Raw genomic sequence first — 25,676 nt, forward strand, 5'->3', positions numbered from 1 at the left:
ATGTAAATGGGTTATTTCCGTTTTTATTTGACAAATTGGCCCAAAAAAAACTACTGTTTTTGATTTGTCATTATGGGGTATTGTGTGTGGATTGATGAGGGGAAAAAACGATTTAATAGATTTTAGAATAAGTCTGTAACGTAACAAAATGCGGAAAAAGTCAAGGGGTCTGAATACTTTCCAAATGCACTGTACATATAATTTATGTTATATGTTTACAACCAAAACAAAAGATTATAGAACTTAGTTACTTGTGTAACCCTGGTTCTCTGATCTTATGAGTTAGATATCTCACAATGGGGATTCTCTAGGATCCCCTACTCTCGGAAGAACCAATCAAAAGCATCTGTTGGAGACAGGTAGAGTGGCGAATCAGGTGAGCCTTCCTTAAAAGGAGCCACTCTCCTGTACTCCGGTTATTCTCAAGCATGCTTCACTTCCTAGTGTGTCACGGTGTCAGTGTATGCGGTAGACTGAAGTCAGGCGCAGGACACAGAACTCAAGGGAAAAACGTATCTTTACTAAATCACGTAAAGAAACAAGAAGCCTCCACGCAGGGAGGAATAAACCCGCTCACCAACGACATCCGAGAACAAACAACAAACACGCACAGAACACAACGGGAGCCACAGGGTTAAATAGGGGCGGAGTAATCACAAGATGGGCAACAGGTGTGAAACAATCTGACACAACAGGTAGAACATAGATCGGCAGCAGCTAGTACTCCGGTGACGACGAATGCCGAAACCTGTCCGAGCAAGGAGGAGGGGCAGCCTCGGCAGAATCCGTGACATAGTGCTCTTACGAGCAGGGGAATGCGGTGAGATATCTCACTCATAATATCAGAGAACCGGGGTTACGCAAGTAACTTTAAGTTATCTTTCAGTTATTTGTTTTGATTTCTCACAATGAAGATATGGCCAACTCCCATATCTTAAAGACATGCTCTCCGAAGCCAGGGTAGTCCCAACGTCAGCAACCCTCAGAGGCTCCAAAACTGAGGGAGTAGGCACCAAGGATGAAGAAACAACCCATCAGGAAAAACTTCAGAAAGTGAAGGGAAGCCCAATACGTGGCACACAATCTCAATTTTATGAGATATGTCCCAAAAAACAGTGCCCAAGAGGTAAACTCCTCTATAGGAGAGGGCTCTTCCAGGCCGCTCCGAAGGCTGTCACCCACGCCATTATAAATCAATTTAATAGCCCCATGATCTGGCAGGATATTCTCTAAAAAAGAGAAGGGCCCACCCTCTTCCGAGGGAGGTAGCCCAATGAGCACAGAGCATAACACCCTTGCCTGAGCTCTCCTACAATCCAAGTAGATGCAAACCGGGCGTACTGCACAATGACAGAGACGCCCTTCTTGGGAAAAGCCATAAGCTCCAAGGTGTGAAAATGGAAAAAAGCCGACCCGGGCCAAAGATGGGGTTAGGTACTTTAACCTAAAAAAAACCTGAGTAGACAGCGGGAGCGAACAGCAGCTGGTAGAGCACAGACCACACACATACGCTTAGGGACACCAAGGGCAGTGTAAAGCGAAAGATGGAGGAATATTACCTCTCCACGCTTTTCGACAGCCAGTAGCTGCTGTGAAAGGATCTTAAGCACAATAGACAAAACCCAGGACGAGCTAAAGTCTTAGAGGCTGGGAGTAAGCGACGAGACCCCCTTAGAAATGACACAACAGTTATGGATAAACTGTTTCACTGTCAGGGCTTTGAAAGGCTGAGAAATCGGCTAAAGGACCATAACAACGATGAGCCTTCTCTCAATCCCAAAAATCCTGCAAGAAGCATAGGACCATGGAAAACAGAGTGCAGGAAGGAACAATCTGTTTAGTCATACCACTACTCCAAGAAAAAAGCAACAACTGTAAAACAAAGAGCATGCGAAAGGGGCTGGCACTCTTTTCCAAGAGTCGCAGGCCTGTCTATTGCTTATATATACAGTGAGGGAAAAAAGTATTTGATCCCCTGCTGATTTTGTACGTTTGCCCACTGACAAAGAAATGATCAGTCTGTAATTTTAATGGTAGGTTTATTTGAACAGTGAGAGACAGAATAACAACAAAAAAATCCAGAGAAACGCATGTGAAAAATGTTATAAATTTATTTCCATTTGAATGAGGGAACTAAGTATTTGACCCCCTCTCAATCAGAAAGATTTCTGAATCCCAGTAGTCTTTTATACAGGTAACGAGCTGAGATTAGGAGCACAGTCTCCTAATCTCAGCTTGTTACCTGTATAAAAGACACCTGTAGAAAAGACACCTCTCCACAGAAGGAATCAATCAATCAGATTCCAAACCCTCCATCATGGCCAAGACCAAAGAGCTCTCCAAGGATGTCAGGGACAAGATTGTAGACCTACACAAGGCTGGAATGGGCTACAAGACCATCGCCAAGCAGCTTGGTGAGAAGGTGACAACAGTTGGTGCCATTATTCGCAAATGGAAGAAACACAAAAGAACTGTCAATCTCCCTCGGTCTGGGGCTCCATGCAAGATCTCACCTCGTGGAGTTGCAATGATCATGAGAACGGTGAGGAATCAGCCCAGAACTACACGGGAGGATCTTGTCAATGATCTCAAGGCAGCTGGGACAATAGTCACCAAGAAAACAATTGGTAACACACTACGCCGTGAAGGACTGAAATCCTGCAGCGCCCGCAAGGTCCCCCTGCTCAAGAAAGCACATATACAGGCCCGTCTAGAGTTTGCCAATGAACATCTGAATGATTCAGAGGAGAACTGGGTGAAAGTGTTGTGGTCAGATGAGACCAAAGTCGAGCTCTTTGGCATCAATTCAACTCGCCGTGTTTGGAGGAGGAGGAATGCTGCCTATGACCCCAAGAACACCATCCCCACCGTCAAACATGGAGGTGGATACATTATGCTTTGGGGGTGTTTTTCTGCTAAGGGGACAGGACAACTTCACCGCATCAAAGGGACGATAGACGGGGCCATGTACCGTCAAATCTTGGGTGAGAACCTCCTTCCCTCAGCCAGGGCATTGAAAATGGGTCGTGGATGGGTATTCCAGCATGACAATGACCCAAAACACACGGCCAAGGCAACAAAGGAGTGGCTCAAGAAGAAGCACATTAAGGTCCTGGAGTGGCCTAGCCAGTCTCCAGACCTTAATCCCATAGAAAATCTGTGGAGGGAGCTGAAGGTTCGAGTTGCCAAACGTCAGCCTTGAAACCTTAATGACTTGGAGAAGATCTGCAAAGAGGAGTGGGACAAAATCCCTCCTGAGATGTGTGCAAACCTGGTGGCCAACTACAAGAAACGTCTGACGTCTGTGATTGCCAACAAGGGTTTTGCCACCAAGTACTAAGTCATGTTTTGCAGAGGGGTCAAATACTTATTTCCCTCATTAAAATGCAAATCAATTTATAACATTTTTCACATGCATTTTTCTGGATTTTTTTGTTGTTAATCTGTCTCTCACTGTTCAAATAAACCTACCATTAAAATTATAGACTGATCATTTCTTTGTCAGTGGGCAAATGTATCAAATCAGCAGGGGATCAAATACTTTTTTCCCTCACTGTGTGTGTGTGTGTGTCTGTGTATATATATATATATATATATATATATATATATATATATATATATATATATATATATATATATATATATATATATATACACTACATGATCAAAAGTATGTGGATACCTGCTCGTCGAACATCTCATTCCAAAATCATGGGCATTAGGAATTGGTCCCACGCTTTGCTACTATAACAGTCTCCACTCTTCTGGGAAGGCTTTCAACTAGATGTTGGAACACCGCTGCAGGGACTTGCTTCCATTCAGCCCCAAGAGCATTAGTGAGGTCGGGCACTGATGTTGGGCGATTAGGCCTGGCTCGCAGTCGGTATTCCAATTCATCCCAAAGGTGTTCGATGTGGTTGAGGTCAGGGCTCTGTGCAGGCCAGTAAAGTTCTTCCACACTGATCTCAACAGACCATTTCTGTATGGACCTCGCTTTGTGCACAGGGGCATTGTCATGCTGAAACAGGAAAGGGCCTTCCCCAAACTGTTGCCACAAAGTTGGAAGCACAGAATTGTCTAGAATGTCATTGTATGCTGTAGTATTAAGATTTCCCTTCACTGCAACTAAGGGGCCTAGCCCGAACCATGAAAAACAGCCCCAGACCATTATTACTCCTCCACCAAACTTTACAGTTGGCACTATGCATTGGGGCAGATAGCGTTCTCCTGGCATCCGCCAAACCCAGATTCATCCATCGGACTGCCAGATGGTGAAGCATGATTCATCACTCCAGAGAACACGTTTCCATTGCTCCAGAGTCCAACGGCGGCGAGCTTTACACCACACAAGCCGATGCTTGGCATTGTGCATGGTGATCTTAGGCTTGTGTGCGGATGCTCAGCCATGGAAACCCATTTCATGAAGCTCCCGACGAGCAGTTCTTGTGCTGACGTTGCTTCCAGAGGCAGTTTGGAACTCGGTAGTGAGTGTTGCAACCGCGGAGAGACGATTTGTACGCGCTTCAGCACTCGGGGTCCCGTTCTGTGAGCTTGTGTGGCCTACCACTTCACTGCTGAGCCGTTGTTGTTCGTAGACGTTTCCACTTCACAATAACAGCACTTAAAGTTGCCCGGGGCAGCTCTAGCAGGGCAGAAATATGACGGTGCTACATTGAAAGTCACTGAGCTCTTCAGTAAGGACATTCTACTGCCAATGTTTGTCTAAGGCGATTGCATGGCTGTGTGTTTTTACACATGTCAGCAACGGGTGTGGCTGAAATAGCCGAAATCACTCATTTGAAGGGGTGTCCACATACATTTGTATATAAAGTGTATATGTATGGTGCATTCTGAAAGTATTCAGACCCCTCTACTTTTTCCACATTTTGTTACGTTACAGCCTTATTCTAAAATTGATTAAATCGTTTTTTTCCCCTCATCAATCTACACACAATACCCCATAATGACAAAGCAAAAACAGGTTTTCAGAACTTTTTGAACATTTATTTTTTTTAAACCCCGGAAATATCACATTTACATAACTATTCAGAACCTTTACTCAGTACTTTGTTGAATAACCTTTGGCAGTGATTACAGCCTCGAGTCTTCTTGGGTATAAAGCTACAAGCTGTGCACACCTGTATTTGGGGAGTTTCTCTCATTCTTCTCTGCAGATCCTCTCAAGCTCTGTCAGGTTGGATGGGGAGCGTCGCTACACAGCTATTTTCAGGTCTCTCCAGAGATGTTCGATCAGGTTCAAGTCAGGGCTCTGGCTGGGCCACTCAAGGCTATTCAGAGACTTGTCCCGAAGCCACTCCTGCGCTGTCTTAGGTTTGTGCTTAGGGTCTTTGTCCTGTTGGAAGGTGAACCTTCACCCCAGTCTGAGGTCCTGAGCACTCTGGAGCAGGTTTTCATCAAGGATCTCTCTGTACTTTGTTCCATTCATCTTTCCCTCCATCCTGACTCCTCTCCCAGTCCCTGCCACTGAAAAACAACCCCACAGCATGCTGCTGCCACCAACATTTTTTGGAACGCTTCCCCAGATCTGTGCCTCGACACAATCCTGTCTCAGAGCTCTACGGACAATTCCTTTCACCTCATGGCATGGTTTTTGCTCTGACATGCACTGTCAACTGTGGGACCTTATATAGACAGGTGTGTGCCTTTATAAATCATCTGAATCTGAATACTTATGTAAATAAGGTATCTGTTGTTTTTTAAATAATTTGCAAACATTTTTAAAAACCTGTTTTCCCTTTGTCAATATGGGGTATTGTGTGTAGATTGATGAGGGAAAAAATGCATTTAATCAATTTTAGAATAAGGCTGTAACGTAACAAAATGTGGAAAAGGGGGCTGAATACTTTCCGAATGCACTGTACATGTATATCTCTCACCAGCTATAATAATAATAATAATAATAATAATAATAATAATATGCCATTTAGCAGACGCTTTTATCCAAAGCGACTTACAGTCATGCGTGCATACATTTTTTGTGTATGGGTGGTCCAGAGGGTTAAAGCATCCGGGAGAGGATATAGCATTGCTTCGTTCGCTAGGGTATAACCCTGCATGATGATAGCTGCCAGGACTGGTCATAAGCAGTTGCTGTAACTGCCGACTGGAAAATCACTGGGCATCGAGGCGCTCGAAGATGAGGGGAAGGCCCTATTCCCTTCCTCCGTGTAGACAGAAGAGGGAAGGGTAGGCAACATAGGAAGGAAAGCGTGCGGCATTACGCAATTCTTCCTGGGTGTGTAAGCTCTTCCACCCTAAACTGCATGATCACTGTCATTTTTGGGATGGGGTCTCCCAGGGCCCTAATAGGGTTGTCGCTTCTATCAGGCTGCAGCAAGTCATTCTGGATAGATGCATGAAGCAGGCTCTCTCGGGACAGAGCAGCCAGCACCATGATGTAAGAAGTCAGGCAATATAGCTGGAGGAAGAAGGAAACAACTGCATCGCAGTATTCCTAATCCTGGGCAGTAGGACAGCTACGTAACTGGAATGTCTTGACCCTGCACCATGAGGAGGGTTGTCAAGAGCAAAGATATCTCCTCAGCCGCTCGCTCCCGTAAGATTGGGAGGCAAAGCAGGCAGTGGCCCGGCTGTGTGAACCAATCGCACTAAAAAAACGGGACGAGGAAAAGCTGAAGCTTTGTGGACTCGGGAGTACCAGATTGCTGTCTGGGGCTCTGACACCTGGTGGGGGCACTGTCCCCCCCTCTTCCCTAAGACCCAGAAAGTAAAGTAAGGAATTACTATACTGACTGATCTCTAGCTCAATGGAGAGTGTTCTCCATAACAGAGCCAAGTCGCCTTTGCAATGTAGAGGGAAAAAATGCCCCTCAAAATCCTTAAAAAGGCTGAGGGGGTCTCACAGCGAGCCCTGGAAACCTGTTCTCCCTTAGAATGGGGAAGTGAATATGGTTAGGGTTCTCCTGCCTTGTGTATAGAGTAGCAGCGTCCTCTGGAGGGAAAACCAGAGCAGCGCATACCAGAGCTGGCTTGACTGTGATACTGTAGCTCGCTCCATAGCAAGCCAGAAGCAAAAAGGCCATAGGCAAGGGGAAAAGGGCCACAGTGGATGGCGAAAGACAGATTGCCGTCCTGCTCCGTGTGTCTGTAAGACCGGATAGAGGGCTGACATGCTGACTTCTGCACCTGGCTGAAAACCTGAGAAGGCGCCGGGGGGAGAGCCTGAGGGAGGCACTCGGGGGTCTCCTAAATTTTCTCATGTGATCACAGTCACTAAAGTGCAGAGAGAATAGGGTTTTGTCTTACCGCAGCCCTGCCTTCCCACTGCTGCGAAAACTTGGAGGGGAAAGAGTGGCAAACGTTAAAGCCGAAGAGAGAGAGTAGGGCAGAGAGCAGTAGTCCTTGCACTTTATCCTCCTCAGCCATCAGGGCTGTGCCCTAGGTGGAACGACCCTTCTTACCTACTTTATGAAGGTTAGAGGGGCGGATCCCTGCTGCGGCATAGGACTGCTTACCTACAGTTTTGGCCTGGTTCAGGGTCCTAGCCTGAGTCTTGGAAGACTGCTGCTTCGCTGGGTAATACAATTGACCAAGGCCAGCTTGTTGCCCTCTACCAGCTGTGAGGCTGGGACAAGCTTCGCCTTCTTTCTTGCGCATGTCACACGTCTACCGCATGGTGGTGACAGTGGCTCCGAACAACTCCTTTGGTGTCACTGGGGCATCCAGGAGGTCCACTTTTTCTTTGTCTGTTAAGCTGGGTAAGCTCAGCTAAAGCGCCCTTTCTCCCATCACTGCTAAGCTCATGGTACAACCACAGCCTTCAATGGCACTATGGGAGGCACAGAGATTCAGGTCTTTAATCATACAGATCTCCTCCCAAGCATCTGGGTCTAGGGTGTGCAAGCCCAGTTGCTTCCCCACCTCCTCCAATAACTCAGCCTGATATGTCAACAATAAAGAGGTCACATTGAGAGCTCTGATTGCTTGGGCCGAGGCCTTGTATGTCTTCTGAAAAACGGAGGCAGTAAAGCGCTCTGTGTTCTCAGGGAGCCCACTTGCAGATATGAAGGAGCCCAAACTCCAAGAGGTGGTGCAGCTCCACTGCTTTCTGGGCAGTCAGGCCTACGGGCCTGAGACGGAGAACAGGGTCGTCAGTCCCCATCTCCTGAGCTATCTCGAGGATATCCGTGAGATTAATCCCATCGTCATCCTTGTCATCCCCTAACTCACCTTCCCCTTACACTACGTTGCTAGACAGAGAGGGAGTTGAGGCTATCCATGGTCTCGCCCCATCTGGGTTCAGTTGGGATATGATAGCAGTGGCCATTGTGAAGAACAAGGCTTGTTAGGGGGACAGAGCAAAAAAATAAGAAATGTTTTACAATGCCTAAGTAGATGTTGGCAAAATATCTAACTCCCTGCACGTTTATAGACCAAACAGATGCAGATTAGGAGCCGCGGAGGGGTGTGTGTGTCTGACCTGTGTCTGTGTGTCCTCAACTAGCAGGGGGCAGACAAGTTTGCTATCTGTCAGACTGCACGTCGGCGCGTTTCCCCTACCCTCGCCCCACTTCTTAGATATTATGCACATTGATAGCTTGATAGCAAACGTCCTTGCCATATGACTTATCATAGTATCAGGCTAACAAGAGACAGCAGCAGTCTGAATGATCAGACCGAAATAGAGAAGTGAAAGGGATCGTGTGAAATGATGAAGTAAGTGGACAGAAATACAGCTTCACTATCTAATCATAGCAGCAAGATCAACATACAGCCCGCCCTTCTCTTTACAGACAGGCAAACTAGCCAGTTTAGTTATTTAGACCAAGTAGCACCTCACTTGACTGACTGACATGAGAAAGATGGGTGCTGGCACCCGAAAATTTATTTTTTTCTGATCACTGATAATTATAAAAAATACCCGGATCATATTCGGATCCAGAAACTTGCCCATATCTGTTACGATACTCATTTTGTCCGGCTACTCGGCACACCTCTACTGAGTACCACTCTTCATATTTTCAAGCATGGTGGTGGCTGCATCATGTTATGGGTATGCTTGTCATCGGCAAGGACTAAGGAGTTTTTTAGGATAAAAAGAAATGGAATAGAGCTAAGCACAGGCAAAATCCTAGAGGAAAACCTAGTTCAGTCTGCTTTCCAAATTCACCTTTCAGCAGGACAATAACCTAAAACACAAGGCCAAATATACACTGGAGTTGCTTACCAAGACGACATTGAATGGTCCTGAGTGGCCTAGTTACAGTTTGGACTTCAATCGGCATGAAAATCTATGGCAAACTTGAAAATGGCTGTCTAGCAATGATCAACAACCAACAAATATTGTACAATCCAGGTGTGCAAAGCTCTTAGAGACTTAGCCAGAAAGAGTCACAGCTGTAATCGCTGCCAAAGGTGATTCTAACATTTGACTCAGGGGTATGAATACTTATGTAAATTAGATATTTCTATATTTCATTTTCAATACACTTGCTAAAATAAAAATATGTTTTCACTTTGTCATTATGGGGTATTGTGTGTAGATGAGAAAAAATATATATTTATTCCATTTTTAATTTAGGCTGTAACAACAAAATGTGGAATAAGTCAAGGGGTATGAATACTTTCTGAAAGCACTGTACATTGAAGCAAGAGAAAACGGTCCGTTACGTTCGGTTCTCTTTCAAATATGTATAACATATGGGGGTTTGCTAATGACCGCCTACGAGACAATTCTCTTCGTTCATCATCACAGCCGTGTATATTCATCCTCAAGCCGATACCACGATGGCTCTGAAGGAACTACACTGGACTTGTGCAAACTGGAAACCGCATATCCTGAGGCCGCATTTAGTGTAGCTGGGGACTTTAATAAAGCAAATCTGAGGAAAACGCCACCAAAGTTTTACCAACACATTGCCTGTAGTATTCGGGCTTCAAAAACTCTCGACCATTGTTACTCTCCCTTCCGGGATGGCTACAAGGCACTCTCCCACCCTCCCTTCGGCAAATCAGATCACGACCATTCTGCTCCTCCCTTCCTATAGGCAGAAACTCAAGCAGGAAGTACCCATGCTAAGGTCTACTCAACACTGGTCTGACCAATCGGAATCCATGCTTCAAATGTTGATAATGCGGACTGGGATATGTTCCGGGTTGCCTATGAGAATAACATTGACGTATACACTGACACGGTGACTGAGTTTATCAGGAAGTGTATAGGGGATGTTGTTCCCACTGTGACGATTAAAACCTATCCAAACCAAAACACGTGGATAGACGGCAACATTCACGTAAACCTCAAAGCGCAAACCAGCGCATTTAACCGTGGCAAGGTGACTGGGAATACAGTGCATTCGGAAAGCATTCAGACCCCTTGACTTTTTCCACATTTTGTTACGTTACAACCTTATTCTAAAATGGATTAAATAAAAATATGTCCTCGTCAATCTACACACAATACCCCATAATGACAAAAAACAGGTTTAGAATTTTTTGCAAATGTATTACAACTAAAAAACTGAAAAACCTTATTTACATAAGTATTCAGACCCTTTGCTATGAGACTCGAAATTGAGCATCCTGTTTCCATTGATCATCCTTGATGTTTCTACAACTTGATTGGAGTCTACCTGTGGTAAATTCAATTGATTGGACATGATTTGGAAAGGCACACACCTGTCTATATAAGGTCCCACAGTTGACAGTGCATGTCAGAGCAAAAACCAAGCTATCAGATTTAAGGAATTGTACGTAGAGCTCCGAGACTGGATTGAGTCGAGGCAGAGATCTGGGGAAGTGTACCAAAATAATTCTGCAGCATTGAAGGTCCCCAAGAACACAGTGGCCTCCATCATTCTTAAATGGAAGAAGTTTGGAACCACCTAGACTCTTCCTAGAGCTGGCTGCCTGGCCAAACTGAGCAATCGGGGGAGAAGGGCCTTGGTCAGGGAGGTGACCAAGAACCCAATGGTCACTCTGACAGAGCTTGAGAGTTCCTCTGTGGAGATGGGTGAACCTTCCAGAAGGACAACCATCTCTGCAGCACTCCACCAATCAAGCCTTTATGGTAGAGGGGCCAGACGGAAGCCACTCCTCATTAAATGGCACATGACAGCCCGCTTGGAGTTTGCCAAAAAGGCACCTAAAGACTCTCAGACCATGAGAAATAAGATTCTTCGGTATGATGAAACCAAGATTGAACTGGGGCGAAGGTTCACCTTCCAACAGGACAATGACCCCTAAGCACACAGCCAAGACAACGCAGGAGTGGCTTCGGGACAAGTCTCTGAATAGCCTTGAGTGGCACAGCCAGAGCCCAGACTTGAACCCGATCAAACATCTCTGGAGAGACCTGAAAATGGCTGTGCAGCGACGCTTCCCATCCAACCTGACAGAGCTTGAGAGGATCTGCAGAGAATATTGGGAGAAACTCCCCAAATACAGGTGTGCCAAGCTTGTAGCGTTATACCCAAGAAAGACTCGAGGCTGTAATCACTGCCAAAGGTGCTTCAACAAAGTACTGAGTAAAGGGTCTGAATACTTATGTAAATGTGATATTTCAGTTATTTATTTGTAATACATTTGCTAAATTGTATTACAACCTGTTTTTGCTTTTTCATTATGGGGTATTGTGTGTAGATTGATGAGGGTAAAAAACAATTTAATCCATTTTAGAATAAGGCTGTAACGTAACAAAATGTGGAAAACTGAAGGGGTCTGAATACTTTCTGAATGCACTGTGTGGTTGAATACAAACAGTCCAGTTATGCCCGCCGTAAGGCAATCAAACAGGCAAAACGTCAGTACAGAGACAAAGCGGAGTCGCAATTCAATGGCTCAGACACGAGACGGATTACAAAGTGAAAACCAGCCACGTCATGGACACCGACTTCTTGATCACGGACAAGCTGAATACCTCCTTTGCCCGCTTTGAGGATAACACAGTGCCACCGACGCAGGCCGCTCCCGAGGACTAAGAGCTCTCGTTCTTCATGGCCAACCTGAGTAAGACATTTAAGCGTGTTAACCCTCGCAAGGCTGCCGGCCCAGACAGCATCCTAGCCGCGCCCTCAGAGCATGCGGAGACGAGCTGGCTGGAGAGTTCACCATTGTTCCTGTACCCAAGAAAGCAAAGGCAATTGAACTAAATGACTATCGCCCCTTAGCACTCACGCCTGTCATCATGAAGTGCTTTCAGAGGCTAGTTAAGGATCATATCACCTCCAATTTACCCAACACCCTAGACCCACTGCAATTTGCATACCGCCCCAATAGATCCACGGATGATACAATCGCCATCGCACTGCACACTGCCCTATCCCATCTGGACAAGAGGAATACATAACCCCGCCCTGTGCAACTGAGTCCTGGACTTCGTGACGGGCCGCCCCCGGGTGGTGAAGGTTGGCACCAACACCTCCACTACGCTGATCCTCAACACACAAGGGTGCGTGCTCAAGTTTGCAGGCGACACAACAGTGGTAGGCCTGATTACAAACAACGACGAGACAGCCTACAGTGGGGGAAAAAAAGTATTTAGTCAGCCACCAATTGTGCAAGTTCTCCCACTTAAAAAGATGAGAGAGGCCTGTAATTTTCATCATAGGTACACGTCAACTATGACAGACAAAATGAGAAAAAAAAAAAAAAAAAAAAAAATCCAGAAAATCACATTGTAGGATTTTTAATGAATTTATTTGCAAATTATGGTGGAAAATAAGTATTTGGTCAATAACAAAAGTTTCTCAATACTTTGTTATATACCCTTTGTTGGCAAGGACACAGGTCAAACGTTTTCTGTAAGTCTTCACAATGTTTTCACACACTGTTGCTGGTATTTTGGCCTATTCCTCCATGCAGATCTCCTCTAGAGCAGTGATGTTTTGGGGCTGTCGCTGTGCAACACAGACTTTCAACTCCCTCCAAAGATTTTCTATGGGGTTGAGATCTGGAGACTGGCTAGGCCACTCCAGGACCTTGAAATGCTTCTTACGAAGCCACTCCTTCGTTGCCCGGGCGGTGTGTTTGGGATCATTGTCATGCTGAAAGACCCAGCCACGTTTCATCTTCAAATGCCCTTGCTGATGGAAGGAGGTTTTCACTCAAAATCTCACGATACATGGCCCCATTCATTCTTTCCTTTACACGGATCAGTCATCCTGGTCCCTTTGCAGAAAAACAGCCCCAAAGCATGATGTTTCCACCCCCATGCTTCACAGTAGGTATGGTGTTCTTTGGATGCAACTCAGCATTCTTTGTCCTCCAAACACGACGAGTTGAGCTCACCGTTCTTGTGATCATTTTGACCCCACGGGGTGAGATCTTGCGTGGAGCCCCAGATCGAGGGAGATTATCAGTGGTCTTGTATGTCTTCCATTTCCTAATAATTGCTCCCACAGTTGATTTCTTCAAACCAAGCTGCTTACCTATTGCAGATTCAGTCTTCCCAGCCTGGTGCAGGTCTACAATTTTGTTTCTGGTGTCCTTTGACAGCTCTTTGGTCTTGGCCATAGTGGAGTTTGGAGTGTGAATCGACTAGCGACAAATCTAGCAACTTTTTCTGGTGTTATTGGAGACTTTGAGAGACTCTGACGTGAAAACACATATCGTTCTTACTCTTCTCAACGAGCAGCGGGTGCTGCCATGGGCCCCACCCCCGTCCCAAAGCACTCACAGGCGGCCCAGTCCTCACGCAGCAGTCCCTCCCAGCTGCAGTCAGAGCAGGAGATGTTCACCCCTCCGCGTCCAGACTGCAAGTGAATCGCGCATGCGGGAAGCCGCCGCTGGCTGATCCCGCCCTGGCTTACATTCAGGGCGGGATGTAAATGTAAAATGTTCTTTATCTAAAATAAATCACTGCATTTGACTCACACAGCCTCAGTCACTTACTCACCTCATCCACTGTGTGTGTGCCTCTCTGTGACATAAGCTAAACATCTAACTGGCTAGCTCATCATGTCTCAGTCTAAACTGTACACTCAAATATACAGAAAGGAGTGGGAATCAAATCCTGAATTCAAAGGCTGGTTGAAGCCGTTTATTGGAGATGATACACGGGCATACTGCCTGTATTGTAAGGCTGATTTCTACACCAAACTTAGTGATGTAAAAAAAACACATGACAACTCAAAAGCATACTCAAAAGGCAAAGCCTTATAACAGTTGCCATTTATGGTTTAAAAAATTGACTCTGCAAAAAAAGCTGAGGCTCATGGGCGGTGTGTTCAATAGGGCGATATGGGCGACGCACTGCCAAACGGGAAAAGGAAGGGATTTTTTTTCTAATCAATTATATCATGGCAACAGTAGTTCAGTGTTCACGTCTGATCTGCCAGCCACTAAATGTCCAATCAGGCTAAAGTCGTGCTTCAAATGTCCCCGCCCGTTTTGGGGCGATTTCAGTCAGGTTGAAAATCGCCCAGAAGTCTCTCATAGCCTCTAATGTAAAATATTTTTTTTTTCAAATTTCTGAGCTTTCAATACATTCTCTATGGGTGTCTGAGGGCTTGCACTTACGCGCTTTCGTCATACGTAACGTAACGTAACCATGAACGGCAGACAGCAACGCTTGGACAGCGACTGGTGTAACCGACATGCACCATCTTTCAGAAAAGATTAAGAAAAATGAGCTGTCAAAGACCCACATTGATAGCTGTTTGAGATTGTCTGCTTTGGTGAGAGTGAATATTGCCACTCAACTGGATGAGGGATACAGGCTAGCTGTCCGCCGCCACAACGATGAGGTTAGCAACAGCAGAGTCGTGAACACTGTCTACGAGAATCGAGACGACCTCATAGAATGTTTTGAAGCCATCCGGACGGGTTCATTGGGTTCATTTGACCAGCCCACCGTACCAGAAGCTACAGAATAAGGACATCGATGCTGTCTTTATCAAACGTGCCCTCGACAGCTTCGCAAGCAGTGTGCAGGCCATAAGGTAAGATAAAGATTAAACAATATCATTCGATCTTTCTCAAAGCAGAGCTTTATTTGAAAATGTATGCATGAAAGGAGACTGCATTTGTGTTTGAAATTACATTATTGTCATTATATATGGCCAGTGGTGTAATCTATCTTATTTTATATACTATGTGTACTGTACAGTGGTGCTCAAAAGTGTATGAACACATTCTAAAGCTGACTAAAAAGAGGAATACAAAAATAAAAAAATCATCTTTTGGAAATTGATCTTAATGACTTAATTAAAAAAGTTGGAAAATCCAACCTTTAAGGACACCAATTTTCTTTTCTTTTTTATTCCTCTTTTTAGTCAACTTTAGCATGGGATCATAAGCTTATGAGCACCACTGTATACTGTGCTGAACATCCAGGCTATGTGAGACACAAAGGCTAACTTAAACACTAAAGACTTTATGCATCCCTGCCCATTTTAAGTGGAACTGAAGTATTTGTACTATACATGGATACATTGCATATACCTGTGCATCACATAGACAACAATACTGTACAAAGCCAACCAACACATTGGTCTGTTTGCCTTCAGGGACTCCTCTCAACAGCAGCTGCAAGAAGCAACAGGAGCCAAAAGACCCAGAACAGCTTTGAGAGAAGAGGAGAAGCAGAGGCTGTCTGAAGAGGTCTGCAACACCATCCTGGATCACACCAAAGAAAGGTTCTCTTTCTCTGGCCACCTTGTGAGTGCTACCTTACTGCAAGCAGACATGTTTGAAAGGTACTGCCATTCAAAAAAATAAAAAATCTGTTCATGTTCATTTTTACAAATCTATACAATTGGCCAGAATATGGTTGTTCATATTTACAAATCTATACAATTGGCCAGAATATGGTTGTTCATTTTTACAAAGCCATACATATTGTTTATGCAGTGTTGAGGAATGTGAAAGAACACCCTTGATTATTTTTACTGTGATAACTTATTTTGCTTTTGTAAGCCAACACTTTTGAGATCAGTCAATAAATGCTTCTGGTATTGACTTATATGCTGCCCCTGTCTTCATGTTGTTGCTGGACATATCTTTTTAAAAATGTGTGTAGGTCACCTAAATCATCAGAAAAATTGCCCCTCCTGAGAATTTTTTCAGGAGCCGCCACTGCTGAGGCTACCATGGCATTAGCTATCGCTGAACACTGTTCCATGCTGGCATGTGATCACATTGGAGAAGCATGTAGAGCTGCTTTCTCAGACTCCACTGCTGCTACCCACTTCAAAATGCACAGGACAAAGTGCACAGAAATGATTCATGTTGTTCTAGCACCATACGTTCTGAAAAAGTTGGTCACAGATGTGGGTGACCAGCGATTCAGCCTCCTCCTCGATGAGTCCACAGATGTAAGTGTTTCTACGTACCTGGGGGTTGTGATAAGGTGACACAAAGCAGACAATTGTATCAACATTTCTGGGGCTTGTTGAGTTGGAGGGAGGAGATGCCAAATCTATAGCCTGTGCTGTTGTGGCTTTCCTCGAGAAGTGTTGTCTTAAAAAAGAGAAACTCCTGGGGATATGGACTGACAATGCCTCTGTTATGACGGGGAATAACAATGGGGTCCATAAAAGTGCTGAAGGAGGAGTATGGCCTCAAAGATCTGGTTCTTATTCGCTGTGTGTGCCACTCTCTGCAGCTTGCTGTCAGTCATGCTTCCAATGACACCATCCCCTGTAGTGTGGAGTACTTGGTACGAGAGACTTATAACTGGTTTTCAGTGTCTCCAAAGCGCAGGGAGGCCTACAAGGCCATATATGAGACCAAACCTTTACAGATAACCAAGGTGTGTGCCACACGTTGGCTCTCCATTGAACCCGTGGTTTCACACATTTTGGACCAGTGGGAGGAGCTTAGGCTGCATTTCGCAGTCACCAAGTCCAGTGAACACTGCTTCATGGCTGAGGTTTTATACTACATGTACAGTGATCCTCAAAGCATATTGTATCTGACCTTTTTGAAGTCAGTGCTGGGTGAGGTACAGTTGGCAATCAAGGCTTTTGAGTGAGAGCAAGTAGATCCTCTTAAGCTACTTGACAGCTTGGTTAGCCTGACGCAGCAGGGTGCTGAATCCACTGGCAAATGTTGATGTATTCAAAGGTCCAATAGATGGATACATCAGTCCCAAACCGTACCTTGGTTACCTTTTTGAGTCAAAGGCAGCTGAGCTTCACCTTGCGCCTGAGGATGAAAACAACATCCGAAAGCGGTGTGTAGCCTTCACCATCTCCCTCACTAATGAGTTGAGGGTGAGACTGCCGGACAACATCGAAGCATTGCAGTACATGTCAGTTTTCAATGTGGAGGAAACTCTAAAGCACAATAAAAAATAGCCAAGCTCCTTGGCTACTCCCCTGCAGAGATAGACAAGATTGTCCAGCAATGGCGTGCCATCCATCTTAGTAAATGGAATGAGACAAAAAACACACTGGGCTTCAGTTCAGGGATGCAGCTGATATCAACCCGTTTCAAGAACTTGCCATGGCTGATCCATTTGTGGTTTCAGGATGGGTGAAAAATGCGTTGGGTATAGTGGAGTCGGTGAGGGTAACCAGAAGTGGTTTAGTGATAATTGTTTTTGTTTCTGTTGGTCAGAGGGAGAAGGCGCTCAGAGTTCAACAAATGGGGGAAAGAATTGTGAATTGTTTCGCTCTCAAGAAAAGGGCGCCATTGAAAGGAGTGATTACTGGGGTAGCAGTAAATGTAAAAGTTGACCAACTGAAGGGGAAGATTCCCGTGTTTGTGCTGCTCGTCGTTTGGTGCGACGCAAACAGGGTGGCGAGAGTGGGGTAACCGAAGAGTCATTGTCTGTTCTTTGGAGTTTTGAAGTTGAGTCTTTGCCTGACAAAGTGAAGTTAGGATATATAAGTTATCCTGTACGAGCTTATGTGCCTAATACATTACGATGTTCCAGGTGTCAAACTTATGGGCATGTGGCAGCAGTGTGTAGGAGGGAGGTTCCAAGGTGTGAGAAGTGTGCAGAAGGGTATGAGACAAAGGAATGTGTAGCATTGGGGAAAGTAGTGGTATGTGCTAATTGTAGGGATTGTAGGGGTGCCCATGGGGCTGGGGATCAGAAATGTCCCGTGCGAGAGAGGCAGGTTGAGGTATCCAGGGTAAGAGTAGTGAAGAAGTTGTTATATGCTGAGGCAGTGAAGAAAGTAGAGGAAGATGGGTCAAGGGGGAGGTGTGGTGAGAGTAGTAGATATGTACCAGTACAGGGGGATAGGCCAACAAGTGATATGTTTCAGTAAGATTGGATTTTTAGAATTTATAGCAATGGTTATTAATTGTACTGCAGGGATGGAATGTAAGTCGAAGAAAATTGAGGTTGTGGTGGCAGCTGCAGAGAGGTATTTGGGTGTGCTAGACTTGACATCAGAAGAGTTACAGGGAGTGTTAAGTGGTGATGTCCCATCATTTCAGGTTGAGGACATGAGGTAGGAATTAATATATTTAAAATAGTGGAGTAGGGTGGTGTTAATTATGAATAATATTTTTGAATTTGTGAGTGTAGTGTTAGATGGTAGGGTATTTCTTTATTGTATTTTTCAAGCAGAATTTAAGGGAGTTGTAGTCCAGTCTAGTAGGTGGCGGTAATGCAACAAATTGGATGACAACCGCCGTTAACCTCATCGAAGAAGAAGGCAGACAGCGTTGAAGGGTCGTCACAAAACAAAGAGTTGGATTTAGCTAACGTTAGAAGCTCACAGCCGATGCCAACACCAAGAGGGCAAATGACAAATACGGTGCCTAGCTAAGTAAGTTATTTTTCCTGCAAGGCAACTAGCTAGCTAACTTTAGTTTATCTACTGAAACCCATATTGTGTATTGCTGTCTAACATACTACTGTGTTACAGTGGGGGAAATCAAATAATTGTTCTGTTTGTTAACTTAGCTAGGTAGCTAGCCATATCTTGTATCTCAATTGTAAAACCTCGTCTCTTTTTAGTCATAGATATGTCTACTAAACAGCAAGCTACAACGTTAAAACCAGACACATTAACCCTCCCGTTGTCCTAGGGTCAAAATGACCCGCCACTGTGTTGAACCAACTTTATTTAATTTTTATATTTTTTGGATCATTGGTGAGAAGGAGGCAGTGATACTTTCTTTAAAGTCTCACTGCCTCCTTCTCACAAATGATCCCAAAAATATAAAAATTAATAAAGTTGGTTCAACACAGTGGCTGGTCATTTTGACCCTAGGACAACGGGAGGGTTGGTTTACCAGCAAACGTTAGGACATGAGTTGACTAGCTAGTAGCCTGGCGCCTGCTAATTCATGTGCCACGCCTCGCGTTTGTAACTTGTTAGCAAACGTGTAACATCAGCAACAGCAACTGTACATAATTTTACTAACTATGTAACATAATTGACGAGTGATGACATTGAAATGCATCCACAGTCACAATCATAACCAATCTCACAAAATTATAGGCAATTATAGGTATTCCAAACAGATGTAAATAACAGGTATTGTATATCCAGCTAGCTAGCTAAGTTTACTAGCAAACCGTGAGGAGAAAGAATAATACAACAATTTACTGTTGTAAATCTCTAAAACTGAAGCTGGTTTTACTATTAAAAAAATAATATTTGCCTAAGCATGCCTGATGGACATGGCTGTAGGTAGATACTGTATGCCACCTACCTAGGTACATTTGTCTGGTCACTGTGCGAAGGTTGAGGGTTATGCCATATTTCTTTCTATAATTAGGCTAGATATTGTTGTTAATATAATATCTGTGCACATGCATGTTCAACTAGTGTACCCTAATGTTGATGTTATGCTGGCACAGTTCAACTGTCGTTCAAACTGTACAATAGAGTAATCTTTTTTTGTCTTACAGACAAGTGTGGTGCCTTCCAAAGAGTGGACTCTAGATAAAGAAACAGAATTCCTTTGCCTGCGTGTGTCATTGTAGCTGAACTGTATCCCTCTCAAGGGATTAGACCTAATGCTGGATTTCAAGCAGATGATTCATGAGGTGCTGAATGGCAGTGTGATCATGACAACACTCCTCCCACAGCTTTACAAGAATTCCCTGAACATTACTACACTGATCATACTGTATTTTCTTACTGTATTTTTCTCTGTGAATGGCAATTTCATAATGATCACCAGTTCTCTTAACTACAGATTGTTACACCAGATGTGATTTAATCAAAGATTTTTGGTATCCATTACTGGGAGTTACATGATAGGGATGGTTTGTGTAGCACAGAGGATTTTCTACCAACCTTAGCTATGCTGTCTTCATCCTCGATTTGGAGAAACTGTCCATGTCCAGTTGCAGGGGGTCAGTTTGAATTTAGAAAATGCTCTGTTATTAAAATAAATACTTTTTTGGCTCCATGAAGTAATCCAACAATGTGTAAGCCGCCATCTTGTCTATTTCAAGTCTTCTCTCATTGATCAAGACCGGTCTTAGTCATCATGACATGCAACACTTTGGGGTGGACACCCACCTGTCTCGATCAATGAGAGAAGACTTGAAATAGACAAGATGTCGGCAAAAATCTTTGGGTAAATCACTATCTGGTGTAACAATCTGTAGCTACAGTTCTCTGCACTTGTGTCTCAGGTGTAGACACACTCGGACACACTGAACTGTACTACACTGTTCATTACAAAAATAAATGGTATCTTACTTTTACCATAACATTCTTGTTGAATACCCAGTTGTCTTGAGTTAGCGTAAAAGAGTACGCTCCACCGTATTTTAGATTTTGACAAAAACATTATTTGGATCTCTGAACGTCTAGCATTTGTTTGATGCTACAGAGCCATGTACAGCTTAGATAAATATCTTCTGTGAATCCATAAAGGCAGACAAATTTAAAAGATTGATAGAAAATATTCTACATCACGGCTCTCCAACCCTGTTCTTGGAGAGCTGTCGTCCTGTAGGTTTTCACTCCAACCCTAATCTAGCACACCTGAATTGTAATAATTGGTTGATAAGCTAAACCAGGTTAGTTACAACTGGGGTTGGAGAAAAACTACAGGAGGGTAGCTCTCCAGGAACAGGGTTGGAGACCCCTGTTCTACATGGTGTTATGCTGAGCCACACTGGCTGTGTTTACACAGGCAGTGCAATTCTGATCTTTTTTCCCACTAATTGGTCTTAATCGCATCAGATCTTTTTCAGAACTTATTGGTCAAAATACTAATTAGTGAAAAAATTATCAGAATTGGGCTGACTGTGTAAATGCAGCCATAGTCCTTTATCCGGCATTTGGTACACTGGTAATGGTGTTCGGCATGGTGGGCTGGAGAAGCTGAGTCTCTTTGTGCTTATGGTGAATGGTCTTTTCCTGTCTTGTCTGCGCTGAACGGCCAGCTGGATAAGACTGCCGAAAGTGATGTAGGGATTCTTAACCACCAACTGTTTAGTCCTCTTGCATAAAATTTGCTGGTACTGCACATCTCCTGGAAAGACATGGTTGTGGTGTTAGCATTTTACACTTTTTGTGGAAGGGACATAGGGCAACACGCCTTTGTTGGTAAAGGTGTCAACCAAATGGAAGCAGCTAGCATATTGTTTAAGGACATTAGGAGCTGCTTTTGAGAGGAAAGATCAGTCAACAAAGAGAATGCGCTTGGGGGGCTGAAGAAGGTGTGAAAAGTATTTTGAGGGCAGTTCTTACACAGTATGAATTGTGTATGGGGGATTGACGAGAAATGGCACCTCTCAATCGCTCTCATAACAGTGCTTAATTTCATGCCGCGAGAGGCACCTCTCAGATTTGACTTTGTTTGTTCCGGCACCTATTTGCCCGGATCCGGTACCTCTCACGGCATGATTTATTAATTGTTCACTGTTCGCACTGTAGACATTCTAATAAAAGCGATCAGCATTAAATCAAGTTGCCTCCTCGTTATTTCTCCCACCCCCCAGAAAGACCATCATGTAAAAGCACGGTAATCCTTCTGTGTAATCATCCTGCCACACTGATTCCAGACCTGCTCTCTTATTTGTACATAGAGGTTATGGGTAGGGCCGGTGGGGTAAGTAACTGATCTTGACACAGGTCTTGGTAGTGGTGGTCAGCTAGTGAAGAGGTCCCTACGTAATCACGTTACGTAGCCAAGGCTAATCGTCTCCCTACTGAATTTGAATCGTGGGAAAGCCAAATAAAAAATGGATAAGAAAAGGCAAATGAGTTTGATGACATTTTTCAAGTCCAAAAATCCAGAGAAAGATGGTCAATCGAACCCAGAACAAGTCAGATAACTGTCTGTGCCGGAGGAGAGGAGTGAGAGGCAAACTGTTCCTGAGGGCGATGCCTTAGCTAGCAGTGCTGCTAATCCCGCTAGTTCAGCATCACCACCGGCACCTCCACTAGCTAGTAGGCCTACTAGCGAGTTAGACTCAGTTGTAGAGGGAGACGGGGAGCTGGGAGGGGGGCAGTGCATCCTCCGACGAGGTGCTCGAGCAGGTGCAATTTGCAGTTCAAGAACAAGCAAACGTATAACCCCTGGCTTGTCATACAGAATTAAAAGTTTGGCTGTACAACATGCAAAAAGGTAGGGAGCTTGGGTCTAGAAACGACTGGAGGGATTAAACTAGCAAAAGAGTGGGTGGAATGTACAGTAAATTAACATCCTATGCCTCAGACGTAAAAAAACAAACTTGTTCAGTACTGTGAAGGTAATCTGAATATGTGCTTCATATTATCACATAGGCAGGAGGCCTATATATTCTCGTGTGTTCTGCTGTAGCCTACATTTACTTTATTTGAAGTTATATTCCGATATTTGTTCTGCTACATTGATGTCTTAAATTCTGTAATTCGGATCTTGTAAGCCCCACAGCTGAGTATGTGTGCATATGCATATGGCGGGTGTTCTGCAGTGTCGTCTAAAAATTGTTCCTGTACATTGATGTCTAGAAAATTAGGCTATAAGAAATTCAGACTTGTTTAAGCCCCGCAGCTATACTCAAGTATGTGGGCATACTGCAGTGACGTCTAAAATGCTTTGAATTAATCAGCACCTTGGAGAGTGCTGTCTGTTTCACCACCATAGACAGTAGGCTACTTGGCTGTTAACTCTGTCTGCTGCGCTGCCATGTTGTGTTTGACACTTTTTTTCAATGTGTTCCAGTACCTCAGAGCCCCCCTTGCATACATTTACATTTTAGTCATTTAGCAGACGCTCTTATCGAGAGCGACTTACAGTTAGTGAGTGCATACATAATCTTTTTATTTTTCATACTGGCCCCCCGTGGGAATTGAACCCACAACCCTGGCGTTGCAAACGCCATGCTCTACCAACTGAGCTACATCCCTGCCCTACCCTGGACGACGCTGGGCCAATTGTGCGCCGCCCCATGGGTCTCCCGGTCACGGCCGGCTACGACAGAGCATACCCCCCCTCGCGCTCACTATGTGTTCCGGGACCTCCCGATTTACTAATTAAGCACTGTAAATACATTTACTGTCTAAGCACAACCCTGCACTACCAAAAACCCCTTCCTCATCTCAAGGTACTGTCTGTAAACCTCCCCAGCCCATTGACAGATCATTCTTGTCAATGGTAGCCCTTTGCAGGGGATTTTTGTAGACATGTCTTTGTATTGTGTTTTGTGAATCTACAGATAGAAGAATGAGGTAGTTGTGTCATTACTGTTATAGTCTTGATTTGATACCTTTTCGGTGTCCCTTGCTGGTTTCTGTCCTACAATCTTGTTGTCCTCCATAACCGCAAGGTGTGTCTGCTCCCTCATGCGCTTGTACTCAAAATGCCGCAGCTTTGGGGTATTTTTCAGCAGGCCACTGTGGAATGATGATAGATAACCTGAGTTTTACAAAGAGAAAAGGTCAAACGAGAAGAGGAGTAGACTAAATTGATTATATGGCCTGGAAAGTACTCTGTGGTCCTCAGGCTACCTCCAACCACCTGTAACCCCATAACACAAACCATACAAACACTACCCAATTCATGTTTATGCCATGCTTACTGTAAATTGAGCTACTGTATCTTAGCCGTCAGCTTGTAAATATTTTTGCCAACTTACCTTCACCTTGGGCAGAACTAGGGGTTGGAAGCACATGTTGCTACCATCTACAACAAAATACACAACAATACACAATTTAACCATGCCACTAATTGCATTGATCTCTATTAGATTGGCTAGCTTAGCACACCTAACATGGACATTTCAATATTGTCAGCTTGCTGTTAGCTAATTAGCTTCACTAAATTGGCAGCAAGATTGCTAGCCAGCTGAGAACTAACTAACCAACCATAGACGATGTATACATATTCATCATTGCTATATCGACAATTCTATTTTTAGTAACGGAGTGTTTTACAAACAAGGTTGGAATAACAGTAGATGGCTACCAGATTGAGCTACTCTTGTTTGATAACATTAGCTACCTAGCTTACGTTAGCTAACGTCATTCAAAGATAGAATGAACAAACATGTTTACTCTGCTGTTGAAGATAGCTACCAGTCTAACAGTAACTACCATGGCATAGGCCCAAATTGATTGACAGTGTGTATACCAAAAAAGATAGCTATATGATTTAGCTAACATTAGGTTACCTCTAATCGAGAATCATCCGTTTTGTTGTGAAGGAAAAAATCGATGGTATCGCATCACTTCAGCCTGAAAATCCCTTTGATCATCTTTGGTCACTGTAAGGCGAATCATTCTTGATAGCCTCAGCCACTGGCAGCATCGGGGTAAATCTCTGGTAGGTAAAATTGTGAAAGAGAACTTATTTTCGCACTTGTTTGTAATTAGCACAGCCAGGTACAGAACACCACACATGCATGATGACAAACGTTAGTGAAAAACAAACATTGTCAAAATAAATCTTGCCTGCAGAAGTTCTGAGATTGCTGTGTGTTTGTTCGAAGTACACAATGCCATGTTTGTGGGCACGCCCCATCTCCTGTACCTTAGCGGGCGGTATCTGCATTCGCTATGAATGCCGGAATTTGTGGTTCACTATGAGCGGGCGAATAAACAGGAAGTCGAAACTTCCCAATTGTACCGGTGAAATTAAAATGTGCTACTTCTAGTTTGTGGTTTGGATAATTGTGATGTTTATGACAAAAACGTAATGTTGTTAATATATTAATGATTATATGCCATGGCAGAGCCAGGATGAAATTCCCCTTTAAGTATATTTAAAACCAAATACTTTTAGACTTTTACTCAAGTAGTATTTTACAGGGTAACTTTCACTTTTACTTGAGTCATTTTCTATTAAGGTATCTTCACTTGTAATCAAGTATGACAATTGGGTACTTTTTCCACCACTGCCTTTCCTACAGAGGAGTTTACAGGGTTTCGGGGCACTGTTTTCTATCTATACTGAACCAAAATATAAACACAACATGCAACAATTTCAAAGATTTGACTGAGGTACAGTTCATATAAGGAAATCAGTCAAATAAATAAATTAGGCCCTAATCTCTGGATTTCACATGACTTGGCAGGGGCGCAGCCATGGGTGGGTCTTGGAGGGCATAGGCCTACCCACTGGGGAGCCAGGCCCAGCCAATTAGAATGAATTTTCCCCACAAAAGGGGTTTATTACAGACAGAAATACTCCTCAGTTTCATCAGCTGTCCGGGTGGCTGGTCTCAGACGATCCCGCAGGTGAGAAGCCGGATGTGGAGGTCCTGGGCTGGCATGGTTACACGTGGTCTGCGGTTGTGAGGCCGGTTGGACGTACTGCCAAATTCTCTAAAACAAGCTGTTGGC

General features: G+C 44.2%; 1 protein-coding gene and 1 long non-coding RNA gene across 2 annotated transcripts in view; one reads left to right on the plus strand and one right to left on the minus strand.

Annotated features, from left to right (window-relative positions):
* The window catches only part of LOC311136675 (sodium- and chloride-dependent GABA transporter ine), a 69,344-nt gene extending 44,484 nt beyond the window's left edge, over positions 1 to 24,860 (minus strand). Inside the window, exons 1-4 of the mRNA XM_084170891.1 lie at positions 24,786 to 24,860; positions 24,506 to 24,654; positions 23,972 to 24,018; positions 23,603 to 23,751 (exon numbers count right to left, since the gene is read on the minus strand). The gene's annotated coding sequence lies outside the window, so the exon portion shown is untranslated. The remainder of the gene's footprint in view (positions 1 to 23,602; positions 23,752 to 23,971; positions 24,019 to 24,505; positions 24,655 to 24,785) is intronic.
* LOC311136676 lies at positions 16,938 to 21,818 on the plus strand. The gene is made up of 2 exons (XR_014613887.1): positions 16,938 to 18,707; positions 19,799 to 21,818. It is a non-coding gene; the product is annotated as an uncharacterized lncRNA (long non-coding RNA).
* Positions 24,861 to 25,676: the final 816 nt, after the last annotated feature.

Source organism: Coregonus lavaretus (assembly GCF_964263955.1).
Source record: "Coregonus lavaretus genome assembly, chromosome: 10".
In the NCBI taxonomy this organism is placed as follows: Eukaryota; Metazoa; Chordata; class Actinopteri; order Salmoniformes; family Salmonidae; genus Coregonus; species Coregonus lavaretus.